Source organism: Salvia hispanica, chromosome 3 (genome assembly GCF_029641045.1).
Source record: "Salvia hispanica isolate PSC_SH4W2 chromosome 3, Shi_PSC_v1, whole genome shotgun sequence".
Classification (NCBI taxonomy): Eukaryota; Viridiplantae; Streptophyta; class Magnoliopsida; order Lamiales; family Lamiaceae; genus Salvia; species Salvia hispanica.
The window spans coordinates 5,231,712-5,240,918 of NC_142694.1; the positions used below are offsets into that span (position 1 = coordinate 5,231,712).

General features: G+C 30.5%; 1 pseudogene; it reads right to left on the minus strand.

The window, feature by feature from the left end:
• Positions 1-8,584: 8,584 nt before the first annotated feature.
• On the minus strand, positions 8,585-9,207 carry LOC125215596 (cytochrome P450 71A1 pseudogene; annotated as a pseudogene).

A 9,207-nucleotide genomic window follows, 5' to 3' on the forward strand; every position in this document is an offset into this window, starting at 1 on the left:
CTTGTGGTCAGAAATGAACGGGTTTTTAAACCTAATAACTTGTAGTTATCCCTTAGAATGTCCAACTAGACACTTATTTTGTAGTATTAAATAATTATAGCTTTCTATGTACTAATCTACAATTTTCCCTCGTGTGGGAAGCCTATTTCCAAATACATAGAAATATGAGGTGGGAAAACACTTATAAAAACTTCTCTAAATGTGCATGATTAATTTATTAAATGTATGCCACAATGAATAGACTAACAAATGGGGTGAGAAAATAATTGATAAAAACTTCCCAAATGTATAGGATTTACTTAAGTACTATATCTCACAAAGTATAATGTTTAACCGATTCAGGGGCCGACTTAAATTATGGATCGTTGTGAAATTTTAGCGGTTTCTTTTCATTGTTCATAAATTATTTCGATGTATATTATTAAAAATTGTTTTTTTTAATCAGTAGATAATGCTCAATGCTCGCATTCCAAGGAATGTCGGCAATGACACCATCTCAATGGATGAGCGTACAACATGCACCACGTATGTCAGGCGAGCGGTCGCCAGTTTTCCCTTTCACATGAGCTGTCTCATACCGTCAGCCCATACAACGCCGCTCGCAACCGTGATCACATATATAATACAAAATAAAGGTAAATCCATCTAAACCAAGGCCGAATCCTAGTTTGGGGGACATGACATGGCTCCACTTGTTGGAGTGGTGGCGAAGACCGGTCGTCAAATTAACTGGTGTAGATTGCCGATGCACGATGGGTCCGGCAGTAGGGGTTTGTTGGCATGTTTAGATTTATTAATTACGGGGAGAGATAAGAATAGTAAAAGAAAGTGTCACATTTTTTAGTTTTTGTATGAGTCATGTACTCTATTTACTAGATAAGATCACGGATTGCATATACACATCTAATATATTAGCTACAATGCAAATTTAATTTTCAACGAATTATTAAAGTTGTTAAATGTATAACTATAATGTTGAATTAATTGCATACATGAGAAAGACAAATCAAAATTTAGCTTAAGACAACAAATTGAAATGGACGAAAAATTAAAATGTACACAGTACATATCACTCACAATTAGGCACTTGTGACACTTGATGGATTCAAGTTGGTTGCTGTATGTAATAAATACTACTAGTATTAATTTACTCAGAGTGTATGCCACAATAAATATACTAACAACATGGTATGAAAATAATTTATAGTAGTAATTAGGGATCTCAATCGGTCTTACCTGTTCGGGTTCGGGCCAGCCCACTCGGGTCGCCGGGATATTTGGGTGCGTGCTGTTCGGGTTATGGATTTTTCGGGTCATAAATTTTCAAACCTAACTCTAAACCGCCGGATTTTGGCTAACTCATCGAACTATTCGGGCCTAAAAGCTTTCGAAAATAATCTCTTGTATCAAAATTTACTTCTATAAAATGATTTTAAATTTTAGATACTTTTTTTATTTTTAGTTTGGAATCATATAAAATCTTCAAATTTTTATAATTTTCTTCAATAATACTTGAAAAGAAACCTTTCATCTCGATCAACTACAACATAAATTAAAGCTTGTGTTCGTGTCATTATTATGACATTGTTCGTAACTAATTCTTTATGAAAATAAAAAATCATATCTTACAAGAATCATTATTAAAATGAAAAATATATTGAGATTTTGATGGGTTAGTTCTTAATTTTGTCTTGATTGGTTATGGTGGTGGTAAGACATGAGACGGTGCAATAATGAGTTGAGGTGGAACTTGAAAGCTGATATTGTGGGATCGAGTGAAATAGTGTAGAATGAAAATTGAAAAAGACTAAAAATTGTGTAGAATGAAGATTGAGGATTCAAAAATATAAAAAACTCTTAAAACTTAATATTTTATAATTAAAACTCGCAACCTATCGGGCCGACCCGCAACCCGTTCAGGTCAACCCGTTTAGCCCGCCAACCCATTCGGGCCAACCCGTTTAGCACGTTTTGTATTCGGGTAATTAAATTACAGCTCTAACCCGCTCATTTTACCGGGCTGTTCGGGTCGGCCCACAGATTTCGGGTTGAATTGACATCCCTAGTTTTAGACCCTCCTTTAGTCATTTGAGTTTTAGCGAATCAAATGTGAGTTAACTCTATATAAGGATAATTATACGTGGCTTGATAATTTTTTTTTCTGACAACGAGGTATTGCCTTCGTTACTATACTAGTGGTGAATTAATCGTGGATATAAAATTGATAATGAATGTGAGAATTTTTAGGCCCAAAATTGTGGCACATGTCTTCTCAGGCCCAAAATTGGGGCACATCAGGCCCTTGACCCGACTTAAGACACACACATAAACTCGATGATCCGGATTAACATGCACTTACTCACAAAAGGACTGAGGCTTCCTTCTCCATTTGAGAGCTACTCAATGCATTCTAGATTAGGATACACTTTCTATCAATCTTTTTTGTTTTCTCTCTAAAATTTGAGAACTGTTTGTGTTCTTTGATCATCTTCTCAATTCTCCTTTTAGTTGAAAGCTTCTCAATGCATGATCATAGAAATTAATTGAAGTTAATCTTATAGATATTCACAAATAGTAATCTTTTATATCCATCATTATTCGGAAATAAAGAGAATCTTATAAGTGACCCGCATTCTGCTATTTTGTTGAAAAAGTAAACACGTTTTAATTTAAACTCGTGAGCTGATGATCTTGTTTATAGATTAAATAAACTCTCAGGACAAAAACAAGCAATTTTTTTGATGCATTTTCCTATTTGGTTTGTAAACACAAAGAATATAGAATAAATTTGATAAGTACTCCATCTGTCTACCATTTAAAAATTTATTTTATCATTTTGGATTGTCTATAATTAAAAAAAATTATTTACTTTTTTCCACTTTTTTTTATACGAACTTCACATTACACCAACTTTTAACACTCACAGTCAATTACTCATTCTGTCCCACTAGAAATGAAACGTTTTTCTTTTTAGTTTTTCCCATTAAAAATGAAACATTTCTAAAAATGGAAACAATACCCACTCTACTTTTTCTACTCTTTTACTTTACCCTCTCTTCAATAACTCACAAAACAGCACTGTATAAAATCTTGTGCCGAAAAGCAAATGTTGCATATTTAATGAGACGGAGGAAGTATAAAATTAATACTCCCTCCGTCCCACTTTAGGAGTCCCGTTTAAGTTCGACACGAGTTTTAAGAAATACAAAGGAAAGTTGGTGAAAAAAGATAGTAGAATGTGGGTCATACTTTTATATATTAGTTTTATAATAAAATGTGAGTGGAAAAAGGTGAGTGGAATGTGGGGCGTATTACCAATTATGGAATATTCCAACCGGGATTCCTAAAGTGGGACACCTAAAAGTAGTAAACTGAGACTCCTAAAATGGGACGGAGTGAGTAAATTTAAACAGAATTTAACTAAATTAATAATATTAATAATTTTGATTTTGTCATAGACTTACTTACTCTTTTTAATTTTTTTCACAAAATTAAATAATTTCTTAAAATTTTTGCAGTGTCAAAATGACTTTTTAAATGATAAATGGTGGACTGAAGGATTACTAGTACTATTAGAGCATGATTACGAGCCCATATTGTACTTTTCAAAGTGTCGGAATCAGATTTTCTGTAGTAATATGATGTGATGGATATTTGATGGTTATATAACAGGCATACAAATTAAATTATCGGCAAATATTAGCAACAAATCTATGTGATCAAATTTTGTACAACCAAAAATTAATTTATTTAACAAATAATAGGTTTATTTATGCATTTAATTAAAATATTTGGATGCATATATAGTACATGGAAAGTGCATAATGTTGTGGTCATATATTTATGATTTTTGTATTATTTTTTTATTTTTTTAAAATCATAAATATAATTAGTGCATACTTTAATTCAAATTATAAAAACAATAAAAAGAAAATTCAAATATAAATATAAAAAATAAGATTAAATGCTAATATGTCTTTTTAACTTGTTCATATATTATATTTATAATTTTAATATATAATTAATACATCAAATTATTAATACAATCTTATTTTGGTTGTATAAAATTTGGTTGTTTATCGTTACTCTAATATTAGTATACCAGTAAATATAATTACAAAATTCATAAAATTCTCTTTTTACACATTCTCTCTTTGTTTCAATAAATAGACAACTGAATATATAATTTCATTTGACTTTGAAGTTAGTACACACATAGTACTTTGTAATTTATTAAGGAAAAGGCAAGTAATAAAGAAGAAGCACTGAATAATTATGACTATCACATCTCAAAAGACAATCAATAGAATTTCCTTGAATAGTGACAATTAAAAGCTCATTAATTTTCTTTCCTACTAATAATAACGAGAAAATATGGGAAAAGATAAATTAACAAAAATTGTGTATACAAAATACCCTTTAATTTAGTTCTATATTTTAGGATATAATTTTATGACTAATTTATCCTTATTTAATGTTCGTTACTTTTAACTCTATTAGTTTAGAAACATATCATTGATTTAGATTATGACTTGTTTATGGTAATACTAATTAACACACTACATAATTAAAGTACTATATTTAATCATAATATAATTACTAGTAGTACTATATAATTTAATATAGTACCATATTTTTTTTTTGAAAGAAATTCATATTTGATCATTTTATACATTAGTATCTAGTTTTTTTGTCATTTATATTATTTTTTCATAACTTGTTTGATTTTTTTTAAAAAAATTTATTTCAAATTATCATACGATATAAATCATCAAATGTTGTGAAAGTAAAATAATTTAATATATGGAAAAAATAAATTAAAATAGTAAAGCATTTCTATATTTGATACGTGGACTACATGAGAAAATATTATAGCCATAATGGTTTAACATTTCTTGCAATATCTTTTTATTTTTGTGTTATTTTCCATCAATGCTATTTTTCCTTAGCTTGTTCCCTTTTTCATTATATATCCAAAAGCAGATATATGAATACTATTTATTTTAATTTACTTTTCGCTATGAGTATTTTTATATTAAGGAAATATTAATTATTATTTCTTTTTTAATTAACATGATATATGCAATACCATACAAGTACTATCATATACTGATATAATTATTTGATGAGATCGCTGACTACACATACATATCCGTTATATTAGCTATATGTGCGACTACATTAGTACGTTTTATATAAGGCTAGTACTTATTAAATCTATCACCAATAATTGCGATAGTAATGTGTTGAAAAAAAAAAAGTACAATTGCCAAAAAAAACTAGCAATCAAATTAATTCTACATCGTGCATATAGTGATACAGTTACTGGATAAAATCACCGATTGCACATACACATCCAATATATTAGCTATATATTTGCAAAATTTGCAATATACATGTAGAATGCAGATTTAATTATCAACAAACAATTCTGTAATACTATAAGCCTTGAATTGATTGCATACATGTGATAGACGAATCAAAATTTATCAAATCAGTATATTTTATATAAGTCGACTATTTAATTATAATCCAAATATCCAAGAATTCAAAATAGAATATTAGATATGTTGTTTAGACCACGTCCAAAATCAGGGGCAGACACAGTAAAGACTAAAGAAGAGGGTAGGGCAAGCCTTTACCCAAATTTGTTTTTGTTTTGTTTTTTTTTTTCTTCTGTTTTTCTATTTTCTTTAAAAATTGTAAAATTTGTCTTAAGCCCTTACTATATAAGTGTCTTTGAAGCATAAATTATTAAAATAGAATAATTAGAGGGGCTGAATTTAATCTGAAATTTGTTTTTACAGAACAAAATGAAGGACAATGGCCGTCGTTTGTTACAGGGAAGAAGAAAGACTTAATATAAAACCCGTTATAAAAAGTGGCCGTAGTTTTGTTTTTAAAAAACGTGCCAAGCCCTTTATTATTTAATAATAGACGTGCTATCAAACGGCTGGCTTGATTAAATTAAGGGTGATGCATTTACAAAGAGCCATGTCAGCATAATCTAATTTCATAACTAAATTTTCAATAAACAAATATATAAAACAATTCTAATTATTTGCATTGCAACTTTCTTCACAAAATTCGTGTTCTTGGTAGTATTAATGCGTGAGATAAGTTTTTCTCCTAGTTTTTTTCTCTAATTTTCAATTCGATGATGTAAATTTATTTTTAATGGTTGAGTTTTGCTTGTTTAATTTGAATTTAAGTTGTTTGGATTTAAGATTAAAGATATTTTATGCTTGTTGATTCCAAAAAATTATTATCCATTTCTTTTTATAGTAGTAACCTTTTTTTATCTCTAAAGTAGGTCTCAATCTTCTTCAATAACAATATTGTAATTACTCTTTTTTTTAATCTCTTTTTATATTAAAACTTGTACAATACCTACAATATCTATTTTAATGAATATTAATAGAAAGTGAGTCACACGTTATTAGAGAGAAATAATTTTTCCGAAATAGAAAATTTCTATTTTTAGCAAATGGACAAAAAAGAAAAAAAAATCTATTTTGACAATACCGACAGAGTACATAATTGAGCCCTTACTGAAAAAAATTTCTGCATTCGCCCCTGGTTATAGCATATATTAGTATATTCATCAAAATGCTATAATTTCCGGTATCATAACTAGTTGTTGAGCTATTGGTTTCCGGATGTCGTCACTAATTCCATCAGTATTTTGCGGTTTTTTTAAGTTGCTATAAGATTAATTAATCTAAAACCATCAAGCTCATTACATGAGTTTTATTGACAATGTTATCACTATTATGATACAGAAAATCACAACATTAGCGTGGACTACGAAAACCGTAAAATCAACAAAATTAAGGTTACCAAATCTAATTAAAGAGTGAAATTTTAGACTATACTATGATGGCCCTTAGCTATTATAAAAAATAACAAGTGGATTTTGGAGCTGCCATTATTTGAAAGCTCCATAGTAATTGACATTACTCATTATCATACATAGGAAAATTTGTGTAATCTATTTGCATTTATTTTTATCTTAGCTAGGACCCAACAACTTGTATTTAATGTGATGAAACAAATTTGTTGACCAAAGAATTTTTCAAGATAATTTTGTGATAATATATTTATTTTGTAATTTATAATGACACGCTATAATATAGATCATGTGATAATTCGTAGCATATGAGAGGTGCCTGAATTAACAAGTGGGTTTTGGAGGCGAAATTATTGAGTTTAGGGATATTGGTAACTAAAATTATAAACTTAATTTGGTCAAATTGGGGTATTTTCGCAAACTTTAAAATTGGTCTAAGATATTAAAATCTTTACGTTTTGTTTGTTACTATTTCTTAACCTTAACCAAAATAAGATATCTTCGGTGAAAAACTTATTCTACGTGGGCAACCTAGAAATGTTTATGATAATATTTTACCACTTTTAAATTTGTGGCTAGTAGGAAAAAAAGTCACATTAATTTAGTAATGTCAAATAAGATAAAAGAAAATGTAGGTAATTAATCGGATATAGTGATTGACCTGCCATGGAAAATAACTAAAAAAATGTAAAGTTTGTGATATTGTAGTCCAATTTCAAAGTTCGGGGGAAATATCAAAATATGTCAAAGTTTATAGTTTTAGAGAACAACTAGTTTTTATCCCGTGCCAGGTCAACTATTTGTAATCAAAATACGTTCGGAGAAGAAGATCGAAGTATATTCATTTTCTCAAATTCGATTCGCTCCATGAGTCGTGACCCTCGCTCCTTGCGCTGCGTGCCGTGGATTTGGATCTTGGCAATTGGTCTTTGGGGCGGGTCGTTGAAGCCTGCCTAATCTTTTTAGACCACCTTAGTTGTAACAAGGTCCACGACATCCATGTCGTGATTGGACCCCAACGCAAAGCATGTGCCAAAAGGTCCACGATCCGCGACGCATAGCGCTTTGATGCACTATTTACTAGCACCAAAAGTATCTGTAAGTAGAAATGGTAGATCTAGTATAGCTAAAGCTCGGTACCAAATATCGAACACATGGAATAAAATTACACACTGTCTGTCACATACTCAACCTCACATACTATTTGGATAAACGGGATTTTGGGTATAATCACTATTAAAATAAATTAAGTACTAAACAAAGTAATAAAAGAAACAAGTAAATAAGCTGCAAAAAATCAGATCAACAAGGGAAATAACCTTCTACCAAATCACTCTCCCTCATTTTTTATCCAATTTCTGAACAACTACTCTACAGCGTTGTCCCTCACACAGGTCTCCTCCACAGGTGCAAAGTGTTTCTAATGGAGGAGCTATTTTTTGCATGAATTCAGTTAATACAAAAGAAAATGTAATTGTGCACAGGTAGATTTTAACTCTGAATTGAAGGAGGAGCTATTAAGAAGAAAAAAAGGGATGAGTAAATTAATTTCATTCATATCATTATCATATATAGATAAGTAGTCTAATATTTCAATATACTGTCTCAGTGGATTCATTTTATTAGAATCCTTTATTTACACAAATGGTTACTCTCTAAAACAACTGTCTCGGTGGATTCATTTGGTTAGAATCCTTTATTTTCAGAGATGATTACTCTATAAAAAACAAAGCTTTATATGGCAATCTTGGGAACAAGTAAGAAAGGATTCTTCTTATGCATAAAATGTCCAGGCTCACACTCGAAATCAAGACCCTCTTCCTTCATTCCACCCGGCAATTCCCAATTAAATCTGTATACAAGATTTGCCAATGCAAGTTCCAGCTCGGCTATCACCATTACAATTCCTGGACACTCTCTACGCTCGAATTCAAACGCGATCACCTCTGGATTCTGAATGTCCAAGTACCTCTCTGGCAAGAACTCATCTGTGTTTTCCCACGCGTCAGGATCTCTTCCAATAGCATAAGTATTAATAATCACAAAACTTCCTCCTTCAATTTCACAACCATTTACAGTACAGTTAGTAGTAGTCTCTCTTGGCACTAAAAGTGGAGCTGGTGGATACAATCTCAAACCCTCTCAAGCCCCGGTGGGCCCGGTGGTCTCAGTTTGTTGGCATTTTTGGATTTTTGTGTTTGGAAGTAGAGAATGAAGATTATGGGAAGAGACAATAAGAGTTAAATAAGTGACATCATTTTGCTTGTTTTTGATTCGAAAATGATATTCTAGAACAACAAGTTTCTTCTCTTTGTTTGGAATACAACAGGTTTAACTCTTATAAATAGGATACCCAT